Source organism: Ursus americanus, chromosome X (assembly GCF_024610735.1).
Source record: "Ursus americanus isolate L20-20 chromosome X, mUrsAme1.1.p, whole genome shotgun sequence".
Taxonomy (NCBI): domain Eukaryota; kingdom Metazoa; phylum Chordata; class Mammalia; order Carnivora; family Ursidae; genus Ursus; species Ursus americanus.
Genome location: NC_142164.1, coordinates 55,137,255 through 55,157,011, shown reverse-complemented (window position 1 = coordinate 55,157,011; position 19,757 = coordinate 55,137,255). Strand labels below are relative to the sequence as shown.

General features: G+C 36.9%; 1 protein-coding gene and 1 pseudogene across 3 annotated transcripts in view; one reads left to right on the top strand and one right to left on the bottom strand.

Annotated features, from left to right (window-relative positions):
- Positions 1–19,757, top strand: part of APOOL (apolipoprotein O like) — a 161,957-nt gene that overhangs the window by 22,832 nt on the left and 119,368 nt on the right. The window lies entirely within an intron of this gene.
- LOC123793939 (vacuolar protein sorting-associated protein 72 homolog pseudogene) lies at positions 238–13,813 on the bottom strand (annotated as a pseudogene).

The following is a 19,757-nucleotide window of genomic DNA, read 5'->3' as shown; positions in this document are numbered from 1 at the left end:
GGCTACTGGTAAGCTATGTCTTTTTCCAATCTGTACTTATGTATATGGACTTTTTGGACTCCATTACCGGTATAATTATGCCTGTTTAACTTAAATTTTATTGATCTAGTCTATCATACCACCTTGTTGATACCTAATCGTGGCTGTTGATTCTGTTCACCGTTGTACTTTTTTTTAAGGGGATCTTCCTCTTTTATTAGATTAAAAAACACAAATAAAACCTGGAGGAACTGGGGGAAAGAAATATAGAAAAGGCCTGGGCAAAGCTCAGAGATGACAAAGAGGAGAAGCAGGGAGAGGATGGGGAACATTAAGAGCCACAAGTCAGGGCATGAAAAAGGTTTCTAAAAAGTAAACATCTCCTTATTTGGTGACAGTTTTCTGGTACAAGACTTGGGGCCCAGAGCCAGGGAGTAGCTCGGGAAGTGCTGAGGCAGTGGGCGGCAGTCCATGGGCAGCGACGTTCTACTTGAAGGCCTCATGGATGTTCTTGAAGCCTTGAGCAGTGGCGTAGCGGATGTCTGTGACAGGGTCCCAGTATAGGGCTGGGCAGTGGGTCACAGGGCAGACCTCCCAGACAGAGACCTTGTGGGCTGCCCTTAGGGAAACCATTCCTCAAATGTCATATTATTACTGAAAATGATGAAGGTATAGGAGCAGTGAGCAGGAGGGTTGACGGGTCCAGTGCTGGCATGGGGAGTCAGTGCAAAAGTTGTGGGAGCGGGATCCAGTCCTTCCACATCCACACTCTTTTCTTCAGGCTCTGGCTCCCCAACAAGCAGTACTGCCACTGAATGATAGGTGATTATGGGCCCAGGGCACTTCCACTTCTGGTGCACTTACTTGTTTTTGTCAGCCTGAATCTGCTCATATGTTTCTAGTAAACCTAAGTTGAGCTCCTCTGTGATCTTGGCCTCTCTGAGCAGCGCCTCCTGGTCAGTAGCCACTCACAGTGGGACCCCTTTCGCTGCTGTGACTGGCCCTGCCTCTCCTGTACCCAAAGGAATGTCTGTCATGTATGCTCAGCTGTAGACACATGGAATTCTGTCAGAGCCATTTTCCTGTAGTTCCTGCTGGTGGCAGTGCTTTCTCTTGCTTTCTCTTATCAGGCCTTCTGAGAGCTACCAGCTAGAGGTCTCAAGATCTTGAGAGGCTCCTTATATGCTTTGGTGACTACTCGGCACTTTCTTCTTGGCTCTTCTGCTTCTTTATCACTGGGTGGTTCATCCCCTTCATGCATGTAAAAGTCAGAGTCCACCTAATCCTCTGTGTCTGACTGGTGCCCTTGATACTCATTATTTCCCAGGTCCTCTGTGAAATCCCCGTAAGTCATCTGGTAGAACTCATCTTCCTCCTCTGCCTCCAGGAACCCAGAAACCTGATTCCCCACAGTCTTCTGGGGACCTGGTCCCCAGGCAAGCTCATACCGCCTACTGAGACTGCGCTACCAGCAGCCCCTCCCCTAGCGCCCTGATCACCATTGTAATTTTTATCTTTTCCAGCCTGAAGTCACCCCTAAGATTTATCTGCATTCTTAGAGAATGTAGGTAGGTCGGAATATGAATCCTGACTCCACCACTGACTGTTTGGATGACATTAAAGAGAATTCTTCATGGTGGCATAAATATTTGGTTGTATGAATGTACCATTATCAAATGTACAATTTCCGTAATTTTTTTGAAATTTAGCGTTATTTCCAATTATTTTGCTATTATAATCAGTGTTTTGTTAAAACACCTTGTACGTAAATCTTTTTGTACATTTATAACTGTTTCCTTAAATTGAGTTTCTAGAAATGGAATTGTAGGTCAGAAGGCATAAAAAATGTCAATACATTGCCAAACTGACATGCATAAAGGTAGTATTCATTTAACAAAACTGTTTCCTGAATTCCTCTTGTGCGTGTATGAAGTACTGTATAAGCACTGGGTAAAGTTTTATTAATTTTCATTAGCAGTCTGGGATAGTCACTTTCCTACGTACTTGCTACTTCTCAGTTTTCTTTCTCCTTTTTATTAATCTAAGGGAGATGATGATTGTAAGCTTACCTTGACACTCTCATCTTTGAAAAGCTCAAAATCTAGGTATTCCCAAAAATCTGTTTGTCCTGAATAGCTGAATTTACATATTTCTGAATTTAAAAATAAATTTGTACTCTTTACCAAATTTTGGAATACGCAGAATTCCTTGGTATTTATCGTGTTCCACAATACATTTTAAATAGAATTGCACTGAATTACTTATCAAACAAAATTGGTTGCCAGCTAAGTGCTGGGGAATATTCCCAAAGATGGGATCCAATTTTTAAGGAACTTAAATTTTTTTTTAAGATTTTATTTATTTATTTGACAGAGAGAGAGAGAGCCAGCGAGAGAGGGAACAAAAGCAGGGGGAGTGGGAGAGGAAGAAGCAGGCTCCCAGTGGAGCAGGGAGCCCGATGCGGAACTCGATCCCAGGACCCTGGGATCGCGCCCTGAGCCGAAGGCAGACGCTTAATGACTGAGCCACCCAGGCACCCCTTAAGGAACTTAAATTTATGAAGGAATGAAAATAGGATTGCATGTAACATTTCCGAGTAACTTTAATCTGTAAAGTGAGTTTTGCCTCCATTTAAACTTATTTACAGTAAAGCCTCTACTAAACCAAAACACTATGAATTAGGTATTCTGGTTAATGGAATCTTCTAGTAAACTTATGGTTAACCTAGAAAATCCTTTTATCGTTCAGCTTTTCTTGTTAAATTTTTTTTAAAAGTTTCAGTATATTTCTATCTTATTAAGTACCATCTAGTGAATATAATTAAATCTATTAGAAAAATTTGCATTGCCATGGGGTTATCATTTTTTTAAAAGATTTTTATTTATTTGACAGAGAGAATGAGAGAGAGAGTGAGAGAGATAGCAAGAGTGAGAGCACAAGCAGGGGGGAGCCGCAGGCAGAGGGAGAGGGAGAAGCAGGCTCCCCACTGAGCAGGGAGCCAGATTCAGGGTTTGATCCCAGGACCCTGAGATGGTGACCTCAGCCGAAGGGAGCCGCTTAACTGATTGAACCACCCAGGCATCCCGGAGTTATCATTTTTTAAGTCATGAAATTTGCAGTATTCAAATCTGTAAAATGATGCATTTGTACTGTGTGTATACAATCAGCCGTAGACATTGCATGTTTCTTTTTAAAATGTTTTAGTGATACAAGTTTGACTTACTGTTATTTGCTTGTTTTGACCGAAAAAATAGCAGAGAAGAAATATTGATTTGAGAATCCTAGTTACTTTGGTTCAATTTAATTTAAATGTGGTTTTATATGGTTTTTTGTGGTTTTATAGCTTACTAATATAATCATAATTTCTAAGAGAGTACAAACAAGTTGTATTTGTACAATAAGTGCCATTTAAGCCCAGGGTTTCTAATCCATAGTAAGAATGTTCTTCCTTCAGTGAAGACAAAATTCTCAGAGTACAGTTGAATTCTTTTTTCAGCTTTATGACTGACAAATAAGAATCGAATATATTTAATATACAGCTTGAAGTTTTGACATATATACATTACGAAATGATCACCGCAGTCTAGCTAATTAACATATCTGTCACCTCACATAGTTAACATTTTCTTTTGTGTGTGGGGGGGGTGAAAACATTTAAGATGTACTCTCTTAGCAAATTTCAAGTATACAGTACAGTATTGTTAACTATAGTCACCATTGTGTACACTGTAGTTCTAGAACTTATTCCTTAATAACTGAAACATTTTACTCTTCAGCCAGCACCTCCACATTTCCTCCTCCACCCACCTCTGGTAACCATTATTCTACTCTGTGCTCCTGAGTCTTTTTGTTGGTTGGTTGGTTTGCATTTCGGTTGTGAGATTGATCTTGCTTTCGTTGGATTATTGGCATTTGTATTTCTTCTTTTTTTATTCAAGTATAATTAACATATAGTGTTAAAATAGTTTCAGGTATACAATGTAATGATTCATCAATTCTGTACACTTCTCTGTGCTCATCAAGATAAATGTATGCTTAATTCCTTTTATCTATTTCACCCATCCCCCTGGCAACCACCAGTTCCTTTTCTGTATTTAAGAGTCTGGGTTTTCTTTTTGTTAGTCTCTTTTTCCTTTGTCTGTTCTTTTGTTTTATTTCTTAAATTCCACAAATGAATGAAGTCATATGGTACTTGTCTTTCTCTGACTTATTTCACTTAATGTTATGCCTTCTAGGTCCATCCATGTTGAAAGTGGTAATATTTCATTAATTCTCTTTTATGGCTGAGCAATATTCCATTATATATATATGTACACACACACACACACGACATATATATATATATATATATATATATATATATATATATATATCTCACATCTTATTTATCCATTCATTAGTTGATGGGCATGTTGGTTGCTTCCATATCTTTGCTATTGTAAATACTGCTACAGTAAATATAGGAGTGCATATATCTTTTTGAATTAGCGTTTTGTTTCCTTTGGATAAATACTCAGAACTGGATTTGCTGGATCATGTAATTGTTCTATTTTTAATTTTGGGGGGAACCTCCATACTGTTTTCCACAGGGGCTGTACCAATTTATATTGCCACCAGCAGTGTATGAGGGTTCCCTTTTCTCCACATCTTCACCAACACTTGTTATTTCTTGTCTCTTTGATTTTAGCCATTCTGACAGTTGTGAAGTGATACCACATCGTGGTTTTGCTTTGCATTTCCTTGATGATGAGTGATGTTCAGCATATTTTCATGTGTCCATTGGCCATTGTATGTCTTCTTTGGAAAAATATCTATTCAGGTTTTCTGCCCATTTTTAATTGGATTGCTTGTTTTCTTGGTGCTGAGTTGTATAAGTTCTTTATATGTTTTGGATATTAACCCCTTATCAGATATATCATTTGAAAATATATGTCTTGCCTCCATTATATATTCTTGCCTCCTTTGTCATAGATTAATTGACCGTGTAAGTGTGTCTTTATTTCTGGGCTCTGTATTCTTTTATCTTGATCTTTGTGTCTATTTTTGTGCCAGTATTATACTGTTTAGAGTACTATAGTCTTGTAATATATCTTGAAATCTGACACCATAATACCTCAAGCTTTGTTCTTTTTTCTTAAGATTGTTCAGCTAGGGGTGCCTGAGTGGTGCAGCCGGTTAAGCAGCTGACTCTTGGTTTTGGCCCAGGTCGTGATCTCAGGGTCATGAGATTGAGCCCCATGTTGGGCTCAATGCTTAGTGTGGAGTCTGCTTAGGATTCTGTCTCCCTCTCCTGCTCATTTTCTCTCTCTCTCTCTCCCTTCCTCTCTCTGAAGTAAATAAATCTTAAAAAAAAAAAGATTGCTTCAGCCATTTGAGGTCTTTTGTGGTTATATACAATTTTGGGGTAATTTGTCCTAGTCTGTGAAAAATGTTCTTGGCATTTTAATGGGGATTGTATTAAATCTGTAGACTGTTTTGTGTAGTATGGACATTTTAGCAATGTTTGTTCTTCTAGTCCATGAGCATGGAATGCCTTTCCATTTCTTTGTGTCATCTTCTGTTTCTTTCATCAGTGATTTATAGGTTTTGGAGTACCAGTACCTTCCTGGTTAAGTTTATTCCTAGGTATTTTATTATTTTTGGCCTAGTTGTCATTGATTGTTTCTTTAATTTCTCTTTCTGCTACTTCATTATTAGTGTGTAGAAATGCAATGAATTTCTGTATATTAATTTTATATCCTGTGACTTTGCTGAATTATCAGTTCTAGTAGTTATTTGATGGTTCTTTAGGGTTTTCTATATATAATATTGTCATCTGCAGAGAGTGAAAGTTGTATTTCTTCCTTATTAATTTGGATGCCTTTTTATCTTTTTCTTGTCTGATTACTGTGACTAGGACTTCTGGTACCACATTGATTAAAAATGGTGGAAGTGTTATATGCAACTAATGAATCATGGAACTTTACATCAAAAACCAGGGATGTACTGTATGGTGACTAACATAATAATAAAAAAAATATTATTATTAAAAAAAATGGTGGGAGTGGACATCCTTGTCTTTTTTCTGATCTTAGAGGCTAAGCTCTCAGATTTTCACCATTGAATATGATGTTAGCTGTGGGTTTTTCATATGCGGCCTTTATTATGTTAGGTATGTTCCCATTAGACCTATTTTGTGGAGAGTTTTTATTGTGAATGGATGTTTTACTTTGTCAAATGGTTTTTATACCTGTATTGATATTATCATGTGGTTTTTATACTTTCACATGTTAATGTGATATATCACATTGACCAGTTTGTGCTTACTGAACCACTCTTGCATCTCTGGAATAAATCCCACTTGATCATGGTGAGTGATTTTTTTTCATGCATTGTTGGATTTACTTTGCTAACATTTTGCATCTATGTTTATCAGAGATATTGGCCTGTAGGGGTGTGTGTGTGTGTGTGTGTGTGTGTGTGTGTGTGTGTGTGGTGTCTTTATCTTGTTTTGGTATCCAAGTAATGGTGCCCTTGTAGAATGAATTTGGAAGCTTTCCCTCCTTTTCTATTTTTTGGAATAGTTTGAGAAGAATAGATATTAACACCTTTTTAAATGTCTTGTTGGATTCACCTGTGAGTTCATTGGGTCCAGGGCTTTTTTGTTGCCAGATTTTTGATTACTGATTCAATTTCATTGCTAGTAATGGTTCTTCCTGATTCAGTTTTGTGAAGTTACATGTTTCTAGAATTTATTACCCATTTCATCTAGGTTGTTCAAATTGATGGTATATAATTTTTTATAATATTCTCTAATAACCTTTTATATTTTGGTGGTGTTGGTTGTTATTTCTCTTATTTCATTTCTGATTTTATTTCCTTGGGTCCTCTCTCTCTTTTCTTGATAAGTCTTACTAAAGGTTTATCAATTTTGTTCACCTTTTCAAAGAAGCAGGCCCCTGATCTCATTGATCTATTGTGGGTATTTTGTTGTTATTTAGTTTCTTTTTCATTTATTTCTGTGCTCTAATCTTTATTACTTATTTTCTTCTATTGGCTTTGGGATTTATTTGTTCTTCTTTTTCTACCTCTTTTATTTAAAAGGTTATATTGTTTATTTGGGATTTTTCTTGTTGTTTGAGGTAGGCCAGTTATTGCTATAAAGGCTTATAAGAATGGCTTTTTCTGCATGATAAACTTTTTGGATCATTGTGTTTTCATTTATATTTGTCTCTATGTATTTTTTTATTTCTTCTTGATTTCTTGGTTGACACATTCATTGTTTAGTAGCATGTTACTTACCCTCCATGTATTTGTGTTCTTTCCAGTTTTTTTCTTGTGATTGATTCTAGTTTCATACCATTGTGCTTGGAAAAGATGCATGATGTAATTTCACTTCTTTTTAATTTATTGTGACTTGTTTTGTGGCCTAACATGTAATCCGTTCTAGAGAATGATCCATGTATACTTGAAAAGGATGAGTACTATTTTTGGATGGAATATTCTGACTGTATCCGTTAAATCCATGTGGTCCAATGTGTCATTCAAAGCCACTGTTGCTTTGTTGATTCTCTGACTGAATGATCTATCCACTGATATAAGTGGGGTGTTAAAGTTCCCTACTATTTTTATATTACTGTTAGTTTCTTCCTTTATGTCTGTTAGTACTGCATTATGTATGTAGGTGTTCCCATGTTGGCTGCATAAATATTTATAATTGTTGTATCCTTTTATTGGATTATTCTCTTTGTCATTATGTAGAGTCCTTTTTTTGTCTCTTGTGAGTCTTTGTTATTTATTTATATTAAGTTAGCCAACTCAGATGTACTGTTCAGTAATTTATCAGTTGTGTATAACACCCAGTGCTTATCAAATCACGTACCCTCCTTAATATCCATCACCCAGTTACCCCATCCACCCACCCACCTTCCCTCTAGCAACCCTCAGTTGTGTTTCCTGTAGTTAAGAGTCTCTCATGATTTTTCTTCCTCTCTGATGACTTCCCATTCAGTTTTGCCTCCTTTCCCTTATGATCCTTTGTGCTTTTTCATATATTCCACATTTGAGTGAAACTGTATGTTAATTATCTTTCTCTGATCGGCTTATTTCTCAGCATAAGACCCTCTAGTTCCATCCACATCACTGTAAATGGTAAGTCTTCATCCTTTCTCATGGCTGAGTAATATACCATTGTATATATATACCACATCTTTGTTATCCATTCATCTGTCAGTGGACATCTTGGCTCTTTCCAAAGTTTGGCTATTCAGAACATTGCTGCTATGAACATTGGGGTGCAGGTGCCCCTTTGGATCCCTCTATTTCTACCTTTTGGGTAAATACCTAGTAGTGCAATTACTGATTTGTAGGAGAGCTTTATTTTTAACTTCTTGAGAAAGTTCCGTACTGCTTTCCACAGTGGCTGTACCAGCTTGCATTCTCACCAGCAGTATAGGAGGGTTCGTTCCCCTTTCTCCACATCCTCACCAACATTTGTTGTTTCCTGAGTTGTTCATTTTAGCCACTCTGACTGATATGAGGTGGTATTTCATTGTGGTTTTGATCTGTATTTCCCTGATGGCTAATTTTGTAATTTTTTGAGAAAAGCTTGTATTGCTATTTACTTCCCTCTTAGGACCAGCTTTGGTGTATCCAAAAGTTTTTGAACAGTTGTGTTTTCATTTTCATTTGTTTCCATGATTTTTTTTTAATTCTTTAATTTCTTGGTTGACCCATTCATTCTTCATTAGGATGCTCTTTAACCTTCAAGTGTTTGAGTTCCTTCCAAATTTCTTCTTGTGATTGAATTCAAGATTCAAAGCATTGTCTTCTGAAAATATGCATGGAATAATCCCAGTCTTTTGGTACCATTTGAGGCCTGTTTTGTGACCCAATATGTGACCTATTCTGGAGAAGTTTCCATGTGCACTTGAGAAGAATGTGTGTTCTGTTGCTTTAGGATGGAATACTCTCTGTAGATCTGTGAAGTCCATCTGGTCCAGTGTGTTATTCAGAACCCTTGTTTTCTTGTTGATCTGCTTAGATGATCTGTCCATTGCTGTGTGAGTGGGGTGTTGAAGTCTTCTATTATTAATGTATTCTTATCAGTGTGTTTCTTTATGTTGCTTATTAATTGGCTTCTCACAAATTAGGAGCAAAGGTATTTACAATTGTTAGATCTTCTTGTTGGATAGACCCTTTAAGTATGATGTAGTGTCCCTCTTCATCCCTTACTAGTCTTTGATTTAAAATCTAATTTGTCTGATATGAGGATTGCTACCCCAGCTTTCTTTACATGTCCATTGGCATGATAAATGGTTCTTCACCCACTCACTTTCCATCTGGATATGTGTTTAGGTGTACAGTGAATCTCTTGTACATGACATATTGATGGGTCTCATGTTTTTATCCAATCTGATACTCTGTGTCTTCTGATTAGAGCATTTAGTCCATTCACTTTCAGAGTAACTATTCACAGATATGAATTTAATACCATTGTAATACATGTAAAGTCCCTGTTTCTGTAGATTGTCCTGTTTTTTTTTTTTTATCATTGTAGGTTAAGAAGCTTCTTTTCTTGACCTGCTTTCAGGATTTTCTCTTTATCTCTGAAATTTATAAACTTCACTATGTCATGTCAGGGTGTTTATTTTTATTGCTTTTGTGGGGTGTTCTCTCTGCCTCCAGGACTTCAATGCCTGATTCCTTCCCCAGATTAAGGAAGTTCTCAGCTATGATTTGCCCAGATGTACCTTCTGTCTGCTCTCTCTCTCTCTCTCTTTCTTCTTCCTCTGGGACCCCCAAAATTCTAATATTGTTTTTTTATTGTGCTTCATTTTATTGCACTTCACAGATACTGCATTCTTTTTTTTATAATAATTTTTTATTATGTTATGTTAGTCACCATACAGTATATCCTTAGTTTTTGATGTAGTGTTTCGCTTTATCGTATCACTGATTTCTCAAAGCCTCCCCCCATGGTCCATTAGTTGTTTTTCTCTCTTTTCCTCACCTTCCTCCCTTTTCATCAACTTTTCTCCTATGTTACTTACTCTCTCTTCTGCCTCATTTACCCTAGCTGTTAAAGCATCCAATTTAGACTGCTTCTCAGTTAAAGCATTTTTCAGTTAGGCCTGATTAGATTTTATTTCTGCACTAAGGCATTCTCTAGTGTCTTTTATGCTTTTTTTCAAATCCAGCTAGTAACTTTATCATTGTTATCCTGAATTTCCGCTCTGACATTTTATTTATATCCATATCAGTTTGAGCTGTGGCAGAGAGTATTACCTCTGGTTCTTTCTTTTGTTGTGAATTCCTCCTTCTAGTTATTTTGTCCAGAGAAGAATGGATGAATGAGATAGCAAAATCAAAAATAACAACCACGACCTAAATGAAATACACACTAGACAAATCCTAGGAGGTTAGAAAGAAAAGAAAAGAAAAGAAAAGAAAAGAAAAGAAAAGAAAAGGGGGAGAGAGAGAATATAATCTCTCAGACCGTCAAAACACGGTCATCTATTTGGTCCTGGGTATGGTTGGTCTGTTTGTTAGAAGACACTAAATCCCAAAATTGTAGAGAAAGTGAAACTTAGATATATACAAAAAGAAAATTGAATACAGTGAAAGGAAGCCAAAAATGAAGAATCTATCTGTAAAATATAAATGTAAAAATGAAAGTTAAAAATACTTAAAAGCAAAGTGTTGATAAAATAAGAAACTAGTTGAAAATGGAAAAAAAAAGAAAAATGGAAAAGGAAAATTTAAACTGAAAGATAAACCAATCATGAGAAAAAACCTCTACTTTTATATACTGTTTTCCCCTAGTGCTGGGGTTTTGCAGTTCTGTGTGCTTGGTAAACCTGGTATTCCCCTAATGTTCAGCTGATCTTCTGGGGGAGAGGCCGCTGTGCTGATTCTCAGGTGTCTTTGCCTGGGTGTAGTTGTGCCGTCCCTTGCTCGTAGGCCAGGCTCAGTGTAACTTGCTCCGTGTTGCTCTGTGTGGCTTTTGTTCCCTGAAGGCTTTCCAGGTCACTTTATAGGATGAAAATAAAAATTGCAAGGGCTCTGATCTCCAGTCCTGGAGCTGAAAGATAAACACTAAGTAAACACTCAGGGAAAAGCAGTCTTCACTTTTGCGTTTGCCAGACTCAGCAGATGCCTGAGGTCTGCAGCCATGCCACTGCTCCTCTGGGAGGGAGGAGTGTCACTGTGGTCCTGCTGCTTGCAGGGCTCCTCCATAGAGCTAGGTCAGCGATCCTGCCACGGTTCACAGTTTGTGATAAACCTAGTTGAGAGCCCTCTCCCAGGCTCCCTGACCATAGCCAGTTTCCCCTCTCCAATTCTTGGGAACTCTCCTGACTCAAGCACCCCCGTTCTTTCTGTGACCCCAGGAGTCATGAGACCACAGTGTCCCACCTAGTATTCTGTCCTGCTTCGCCATCTGAGCGCCTTTCGGGCAGGGATGTCTCTCACTCGTGCAGACTTCTAAAGGTTCCGATTTTGTGCTTTGGGGCTGTATTACTTTACAGTAGCTGGTTTATGGAGGCTCCCTATCCCCGCATTTATCTTCCAATATATTCCCTCAGATTCACTTCTCTGTACCTCCTACCTTGCAAAAAGGGTCACTGTTCTATTTGTAGAATTCCAGCAATTCTTTTCTTAAATTTCAGGTTGAATTCATAGGTGTTCAGAATGATTTGATACATATCTAGCTAAATTCAGTGGACCAGATGAAATGAGGTCTCCTGCTCTTTAGCTGTCATGCCTCCCTGCTTGTTAGTCTTTGTTTTAACGTCTATTTTGTCTGGTATAAATAGTGCTACCCCACCATCCTTGTCATTAGCATTTGCATGATAAATGTTTTTCCATACTTTTACTTTAAATATGCATGTGTCTTTCAGTCTGAAGGTAGTCTCTTCTAGGCAGCATATTGATGGGTCTTGCATTTTTGTCCATTTAGTCACCCTATGTCTTTTGATTGGAGCATTTAATCCATTTGCATTCAAGGTAATTTTTTATAGGTATGTACTTACTGCCATTTTATACTTTTTTTAATGATTGCTATTGTAATTTTTCTCAGTTTATTTTTTCTCTTGCTCTCTTCCCTTTTGGTTTGATGGCTTTCTTTAGTGTTATGCTTGGATTCCTTTCTTTTTGTTTTTGTGTATCTATTATAGGTTTTTGATTTGTGGATACCATTAGATTCACATATAACATCATATGTTTATAGCAATCTATATTAAGTTGATGGTCACTTAAATTTTAACATTCTAAAAGCAGTAAATTTTTACTCCCCCGACCACGTTTTATGTATGTGATTTTATAATTTACATGCTTTTATTTTGTGAACCCCTTGAGTAATATTTATAGATATAATTGATTTTACTGCTTTTGTGATTTAACCTCCATACTGGTTTTACACATGATTAATCTGCTACTTTTATTATATGTTTGCATTTGCCTGTGAAATTGTTTCCTTTTCTAATTTTCTTACCCCTCATTATGACCTTTTCTTGCCACTGGAAGAATTCTCTTTAACATATTTCTTGAAAGACTGGTTTAGTGACAAACTTTTGTTTGTCTGGGAAACTCTTCATCTCTCCTTCTATTCTGAATGATAGCCTTGCTGAATAGAGTATTCTTGGTGTTCGGTTTTTTACTTTCAGCAGTTTGAATATATTATGCCCCCCCCTTCTAAAGTGCAACATTTTTGCTCAAAAATCAGCTGATAGCCTGAAGGGGTTTCTTTTGTATGTAACTCTTTTCTCTTGCTGCTTTAAAAATTCTCTCTTTATTAGTACTTTTTTGCCATTTGTATTATTATGTGTGTTGGTGTGTACCGTCTTGGGTTGATGCTGTGGTACAGCTCTCTGTGTCTCTTGGTAATGGATGTCTATTTACTTCCCCAGATTAGGGAAGTTTTCAACTGTTATTTCTTCAGATAAATTTTCTACCCCCTTCTCTCTCTTCTGTTTCTGGGATCCCTCTAATGTGAATGCTATTAGGCAAGATGATGTCACTGAGTTCCCTTAACCTATTCTCATTTTTTATTATTCTTTTTTCTTTTTCCTGTCAGCTTTGTTATTTTCCATTACTCTGTCTTCTTGCTTGATATCCATTCTTCTGCCTCCTATAATCTATGGATTCCCTCTACTGTATTTTTAATTTCAGTTGTTGAATTCTTCATCTACGATTGGTTCTTTTTGTATTTTCTGTCTTCTTTTTGAAAGTCTTACTGAAATTTTCCTCTCTTGTCTCAAGCAAGTATCTTTTTGACCATTATTTTGAATTCATTATCAGGTATCTTGATTAGCTCCATTTCATTGAGGTATTTTGCTGTTATTTTGTATGCTTTCATTTGCAACATATTTATTTTTCCCCAAATTCTGTCTAGTTATCTGTATTTGTTTCTGTTTATTAGGAAAGTCAGTTGTGGCTCCTGATCTTGAAAATAGTTGCTCTATGAAGAAGAGGTTCTGTGATGTCCTGTAGCACAATCCTCCTTGTTCACCAGAACAAGATACTTCTGGGTATCTCCTTTGTGTTGTGCATGTGCCGTACTGTTGTGACTGAGCCATATTTGCCTTCAGTCAGCCAACTCCAATGGTCCACTTTACTTGTTATTGGTGTACCATACAGGGTTTGGTCCCTGTGCAGTTAAGGGGTCAGTTTGGGACCACCGTGGTCTTGTAGTTGAGAAGTATCAGTCAAATCAGATGCTTTCCCTAGGCCATCTGCCAGGAATGCAGTCACACCAACCTGCTGTGTGCTCTCCCTGCCTTGTCTTCGAAGAGGCTTTTGTTGGTGGGCAGTGTGGGTAGTCAGACCAGAAGCTTGCCTCCAGTATTTCTGCCATGGCTGCAGTCACAGTGTTTAGCAGGATATTCTTTCTGTGCTGCTAGGTATAAGGATCAGCTGCTGGAACTGCAGCCACACTTGTGTTTGTTGTTATCTTTCCCCTCTCCCCAGGGCACAAGTTACTTTGTAGTGGCACAAGTCTCTGCATAGGTTGGTTGCAGGGTATGTTGGGGCAGGAGCCACTTTGGAGGGATATCTGCTGAGTGGCCTGTGTTGGATTGAGAAGATTCACAGAAGAACACAAGGCATGCGGTGCTGGCAAGATAGGTGGAAATTATTTACACTAGTTCTTACATATGTCCTGCTGTGTAGGCTTGGGGGTGTGGTATGGGAGAAATGGTACCTGTCATCTCTTTTGTTCTTAGAGAAGTCTCCTAAAGATCCCTGTCCTTTCAGTCCATGTTCTTTTTTTTTTTTTTTTTTTTTAAAGATTTTATTTATTTATTCGACAGAGAGAGAGCCAGCCAGCGAGAGAGGGAACACAAGCAGGGGGAGTGGGAGAGGAAGAAGCAGGCTCACAGCAGAAGAGCCCGATGTGGGGCTCGATCCCAGATCGCCGGGATCACGCCCTGAGCCGAAGGCAGACGCTTAACCGCTGTGCCACCCAGGCGCCCCTCAGTCCATGTTCTGAGATGAGTAAATAAATTTTCCTGTATACACCAGGAGCTTAAACCTGCAGCTTCTATGCTGAAGTCATCTGGGTTATTTGTTATGCTGGCTCTTTAAGGGTGAGGACTCAGTTTCCTATAGCTGTTTGCCTCTCCCAGATTTTTAAGTACCTGGGGTTAAACACAACTGGTTATAAAAACTCAGAAAATTAAGCTCCACTGGTTTTCAAAGCCAAATATTGTGAGGACTCCTCTTCCCAGTGCCAGTCTCTTATGCCTTGGCTGCCTGGTGTGGGGTCTAATCCTCTTGTCTCTTTGTACTTGTGATGTCCCTCCCATTTGTGGTTATTCTCACTGGGGGTTTGATTCCCAACCATGTCTCTGCTCCTTCTGCCATTTTTGATGTGTTCTGTTTTCTGTGGTTAACTCTGGAAATTCTGTTTTGCCAAGTTTTTGAGTCTTTGTCAGAGTTAGTTGCACTGATGTAGCTATTATCCCAGTGTGTCCACAGGACAAGGTGAGCTCAGGATCCTTCTAAATTGCCATCTTCCCAAAAGCTTCTCTCGACTTTTCTAAGCCAGATCTTCAGTGGAGGATCCAAAACATGCAAAATTAACATTGTGATGCAAATTAAAATGTTTGGCTCCATAGCTTCTATTTTTTTCCCCACCATTTTCAGTGTTTTCTGTGTAGCTGTCCAGTTTTTCCCAGCACCATTTACTGAAGAGACTGTCCTTTCCATATTGTATGTTCTTCCTTCCTTTTTCATAAATTGACCATAAATGGGTAGGTTTATTTCTTGAATCTGTTCTGTTAATCTCTATGTCTGTTTTTTGACAATACTGTACTGTTTTCATTACTATAGCTTCGTAGTATAGTTTGCAATCAGGTACAGTCTATGGCCTTTGTTCTTTCTCAAGATTGTTTTGGCTTCAAGGTCTTTTGTGGTTTCATATACATTTCAGGATTATTTGTTCTTTTTCTGTGAAAAATGCCATTGGAATTTTGATAGGGATTGCCCTGAATTTGTGAATTGCCTTGGGTTGTATGGACATTTTTAATACTAACTTTTCAAATCCAGGAGCATGGAATATATTTCCATTTTTTGTGTCTTCAATTTTTTAATTAGTGTCTTGTAGTTTTCATTGTACTGATCTTTTACCTCCCTTGAAAAATTCATTCCTTGTTATTTTCCTTTTTATATGTGATTGTAAATGGGACTTTTTTCTTGATTTCTCTTTGTGATAGTTATTAGTGTTTAGAAACAATAGATTACTGTATATTGATTTTGTATTCTGCAGCTTTACTGAATTCATGCATTAGTTCTAACAATATTTTGGTAGAGTCTTCAGGGTGTTCCATATATTATAGTATCCTGCCATCTGTATATAATGACAGTTTTCCTTCTTCCTTGCCAGTTTGGATGCCTTTTTTTTTTTCTTGCCTTATTGCTGTGACTAAATGTCCAATACTGTGCTGCATAAAGGTGGAAATAGTGGCATCCTTATCTTATTTGTTGTCTTAGACAAAAAGCTTTTAGTTTTTATCATTGATTACCTGTGAGTTTGTCATATATGGCTTTTGATATGCTGAAATATGTTCACTCTTTACCAACATTATTTAGAGTTTTTGTCATAAATAGATCTTTAGTTTTGTCAAATATATTTTCTGTACCTATTGAGATGATCATGTGGTTTTTATGTTTCATTTTGTTAACATGATATATCATGTTGATTGATTTGCAGATGTTGAATATCCTTGCCTTCCTGAAGTAAATGACTTGATCATAATGTATGATCTTCTTAATATATCATTGAACTTGGTTTGATAATGTGTTGTTGAGGATTTTTGCATCTGTGTTCATTAGGGATATTGGCCTATTTTGTTTTGTTTTGTTTTGTTTTGTTTTTTTCAGTGTCCTTGTCTTTTTTTTTTTTTAATATTTATTATGTTAGTCACCATACGGTACATCCCTGGTTTTTGATGTAAAGTTCGATGATTCATTAGTTGCGTATAACACCCAGTGCACCATGCAATATGTGCCCTTCCCACCACCCATCACCAGCCTATCCCATTCCCCCACCCCCCTCCCCTCTGAAGCCTTCAGTTTGTTTCTCAGAGTCCATAGTCTCTCATGCTTCATTCCCCCTTTCTTTATCCCTTTCTTCTCCTACTGATCTTCCTAGTTCTTATGTTCCATAGATGAGAGAAACCATATGATAATTGTGTTTCTCTGCTTGACTTATTTCACTTAGCATTATCTCCTCCAGTGCTGTCCATGTTGCAGCAAATGTTGAGAACTTGTTCTCTTTGATAGCTGAGTAATATTCCATTGTATATATGGGCCGCAACTTCTTAATCCAGTCATCTGTTGAAGGGCATCTCAGCTCCTTCCACGATTTAGCTATTGTGGACAATGCTGCTATGAACATTGGGGTGCTACTCATTCTATTCTAATGCCCATGGAACATTCTCAAGAATAGACCATGTTCTGGGTCACAACAGGTCTCAACTGATACCAAAAGACTGAAATTATTCCCTGCATATTCTCAGACCACAACGCTTTGGAATTGGAACTGAACCACAAGGAAAAATTTGGAAGAAACTCAAACACTTGGAGACTAAGAACCATCCTGCTCAAGAATGATTCGATAAACCAGGAAATCAAAAATCAATTTAAACAATTTATGGAGCCCAACGAGAATGAAAACACAACGGTCCAAAACCTATGGGACACTGCAAAGGCAGTCCTAAGGGGAAAATATATAGCCATCCGAGCCTCGCTCAAAAGAATAGAAAAATCTAAAATGCAGTTTTTATATTCTCACCTCAAGAAGCTGGAACAGCAACAGAGGAACAGGCCTAATCCACACACGAGAAAGCAGTTGATCAAGATTAGAGCAAAGATCAATGAATTAGAAACCAGGAGCACAGTAGAGCAGATCAGCAGAACTAGTTTTGATATCAGTAATGCTGGCCTCATAAAATGAGTTTGGAAGTGTTTCCTTATCTTCAATTCTTTGGAAGATTTTGAGGATACATATTAAATCTTCTTTGAATATTTGGTAGAATTTATCAGTAAAGCTGTTTGCTGCTGGACTTTTGTTTGTTGGGAGTTTTCTGATTACTGACTCAGGCTCCATAGTGGTAATATATGTATTCAGATTCCCTGTTTCTTCATGAATCAGTCTTTGAAAATTGAGTGTTTCTATGAATTTATTTAGTCTAAATTTTCCAATTTGTTGGAATATAATTTTTCACAGTACTCTTATTTGATGTTTTGTATTTCTGTAGTACCAGTTGTAACTACTCTTTTATTTCTGATTTGATTTTTTAAGCTCCCCCCATCTTTATTTGTGAGTCTAGCTAAAGATTTGTCAATTTTGTTTATCTTCTCAAAGAATTGGCTCCTAGTTTCTTTGATCTTGTATTGTCTTCTTAGTCTCTTCATTTATTTCCATGCTGATCTTTATAATTTCCTTCCTTCTAACTTTGGGCTTTGTTCTTCTTTTTATAGTTCATTCAGGTGAAAAGTTGTATTGTTTATTTGAGATTTTTCTAGTTTCTTGAGGTAGGCCTGTATTGCTATAAACTCGACCTTTTAGAACAGCTTTTGCTCCTTGGCTTAGATTTTGGTATATCATATTTTATTTTCATTTGTCTCCATATATTATGTTATTTCTCTCTTGATTTCTTCTGTTACCAGTAACTATGAGCTTTTTAGTAACATATTGTTTCATATCCACCCTTTTATAGTTTTTCTGGTTTTCTTCTTGTAGTTGACTTTTAGTTTCATACCATAAGGTTGGAAAACATGCTTGATATGATTTCATTCTTCTTGCATTGTTTGAGACTTCTTTTGTAGCCTAACATGTGATCTGTCCTGGAGAATGTTCCACATGCACTTGAAAAGAATGTGTATTCTACTGCTTTGGAATGGAATGTTCTGTGTATATCTATTAAGTCCATCTGGTCTACTGTGTCCTTTAAGGCCAATGTTTCCTTACTGATTTTCTCTATAAATGATCTATTCATTGATATAAGTGTACTATTAAAATCCCCTACTATTATTGTATTGCTGCCAAGTTTATCACTTTAGGTCTGGTAATATTTCCTTTCTGTATTTTGGTGCTCCAGTGGTGGGTGCATCTATATTTATAAATGTTACATCTTCCTGCTGGATTGACCCCTTTATTTTGTATAGCACCTCTCTTTGTTTTTTTATTACAGTCTTTGTTTTAAAGTCTGTTTTGTTTGATAAGAGTGTACCTTTTTTGTTGTTGTTTCTATTTGAATGGAATATTTTTCCATCCCTTCACTGTTAGTCTGTTTATGTCCTTACTTCTGAAGTGAGTCTCTTATAGGTAGTATTTAAGTGTGTCCTGTACTTTTATCTGTTCAGCCACTTTACGACTTTTGATTGGAGAATTTCGTTCATTTACATTTAAAGTAATCATTGATAGGATTATGTTAATTGTTTTCTGGCTATTTTTATAGTTCTTCTCTGTTCCTTTCTTCTTCTCTTTCTCTCTTCCCTTGTGGTTTGATGAATTCCTTTAGTGTTATGTTTAGATTCATTTCTCATTTTCTTTTGTGTATTTACTATAACTTTTTTGTTTTTCTGTGAGGTTCATATATTCTATATATATATATATATCTAAAACAGTGTATTGTAAGCTGATAGCAACTTAAATTTGAATATATTCCAAAACTACATTTTTACTCCCCTTCCACATTTTATGTTTTTGATGTCATTTTATGTGTTTGTGAACTAATTATAGCAGTTTTAATTAATTTTACTGCTTTTGCCTTTTAACCTTTATAGTATCTTTATGTGATTAATCCACTTCCTTCATTATACAGTTACCTTTTCTAGTGATATTTTTAGCTTCATGTTTTCTTGTTATTAATTAGTGTTACTTCTTTTCAGGTTAACATTGTCTTTCTAACATTTCTTGTAAGGCTGGATTATTAGTTGTGAACTTCTTTAGCTTTTCTTATTTGGAACTTCTTTAGTTTTAAATGATAACCTTGCCGGTATTCCTAGAAGAATTTTCTTTTCAGGAATTCAAAGATGTTCTATCACTACTTTTTTGGCTTGCAGTTTCTGCTGAGAAATCTGCTGGTAGCCTTATGGGATTTCCCTTGTACATAGCAATTTGTTTTTCTCTTGCTGCTTGGAAGATTCTCTCTTTAACTTTTGACATTTTGGTTATAATGTTCCTTGATGTGTCTCTGTTTGGGTTTATCTTGTTTGTAATGTTCTGTACTTCTAGGACCTGCATCTCTGTTTCTTTTCCCAGGTTAGGGGAGTTTTTAGCCATTATTTCATTA